Here is a 2,500-nt window from a genome sequence, read left to right as displayed (position 1 = left end):
ATCATGACTATTATGACATCATCAACATTAAGACATGAACACCATTGTACCATTATCACTATTGTGACAACATTAACATTATGTCATCATCATCATCATCATCATCATCATCATCATCATCATCAGGATATCTTCACCATTGTGACATCATCACTATTATGACATCATCAACATTAAGACATGAACACCATTATGACATTATCACTATTGTGACAACATTAACATTATGACATCATCATCATCATGATATATTCAACATTGTGATATCATCGCTATTATGACATCATCACCATTATGACATGAAAACCATTATGACATTATCACTTTTGTGACAACATTGTCATTATGACATCATCATCATCATGATCATGATCATCATCATCATCATCATCATCATCATCATCATAATCATTATCATTATGATATCTTCACCATTGTGACATCATCACTATTATGACATCATCAACATTAAGACATGAACACCATTATGACATTATCACTATTGTGATGACATTAACATTATGACCTCATCATCATCATCATCATCATCATCATCATCATCATATCTTCAACATTGTGATATCATCACTATATGACATCATCACCATTATGACATGAAAACCATTATGACATTATCACGTTTGTGACAACATTATCATTATGCCATCATCATCATCATCATCATCATCATCATCATCATCATCATCATCATCATCATCATCATCATCATCATATCTTTACCATTGTGACATCACCAACATTAAGACTTGAACACCATTATGACATGTTCACTATTGTGAAAACATTAACATTATGACATCATCATCATCAATATGATATCTTCACCATTGTAACATTATAACTATTATGACATCATCTACATTAAGACATGAACACCATTATGACATTATCACTATTGTGACAACATTACCATTATCACATCATCATCATCATCGTCATCATCGTCATCATCATCATGATATCTTCATCATTGTGATATCACTATTATGACATCATCAACATTAAGACATGCACACCATTTTGACATTATAACTATTGTGACAACATTAACATTATGTCATCATCATCATCATCATCATCATCATCATCATCATCATCATCATTAGGATATCTTCACCATTGTGACATCATCACTATTATGACATCATCAACATTAAGACATGAACACCATTATGACATTATCACCATTGTGACAACATTAACATTATGACATCATCATCAACATCATCATCATCATCATCGTCATCATCATCATCATCGTCATCATCATGATATCTTCAACATTGTGATATCATCGCTATTATGACATCATCACCATTATGACATGAAAACCATTATGACATTATTACTTTTGTGACAACATTATCATTATGACATCATCATCATCATCATCATCATCATCATCATCATCATCATATCTTCACCATTGTGACATCATCAACATTAAGACATGCACAACATTATGACATTATAACTATTGTGACAACATTAGCATTATGTCGTCATCATCATCATCATCATCATCATCATCATCATCATCATCAGGATATCTTTACCATTGTGACATCATCACTGTTATGACATCAACATTAAGACATGCACACCATTATGACATTATCACTATTGTGACAACATTAACATTATGACATCATCATCATCATCATCATCATCATCATCATCATCATGATATCTTCAACATTGTGATATCATCACTATTATGACATCATCACCATTATGACATGAAAACCATTATGACATTATCACTATTGTGACATTATCATTATGACATCATCATCATCATCATCATGATCATCATCATTATGATATCTTCACCATTGTGACATCATCACTATTATGACATCATCAACATTTAGACTTGAACACCATTATGACATTATTACTATTGTGGCAACATTAACATTATGTCATCATCATCATCATCATCATCATCATCATCATCATCGTCATTAGGATATCTTCACCATTGTGACATCATCACTATTATGACATCTTCAACATTAAGACATGAACACCATTATGACATTATCACTATTGTGACAATATTAACATTATGACATCATCATCATCAACATCATCATCACCATCATCATCATCATCATCATCATCATCATCATTAGGATATATTCACCATTGTGACATCATCACTATTACATCATCTTACATGAACACCATCATGACATTATCACTATTGTGACAACATTAACATTATGAAATCATCATCATCATCATCATCATATATTCAACATTGTGATATCATCGCTATTATGACATCATCACCATTATGACATGAAAACCATTATGACATTATTACTTTTGTGACAACATTAACATTATGACCTCATCATCATCATCATCATCATCATCAACATCATATCTTCAACATTGTGATACCATCACTATTATGACATCATCACCATTATGACATGAAAACCATTATGACATTATCACTTTTGTGACA

The sequence above is a fragment of the Pseudophryne corroboree genome, chromosome 8 (genome assembly GCF_028390025.1).
Source record: "Pseudophryne corroboree isolate aPseCor3 chromosome 8, aPseCor3.hap2, whole genome shotgun sequence".
Taxonomy (NCBI): domain Eukaryota; kingdom Metazoa; phylum Chordata; class Amphibia; order Anura; family Myobatrachidae; genus Pseudophryne; species Pseudophryne corroboree.
The sequence above is the reverse complement of the archived record's forward strand: the minus strand, read 5'-3'. Positions refer to the sequence as shown.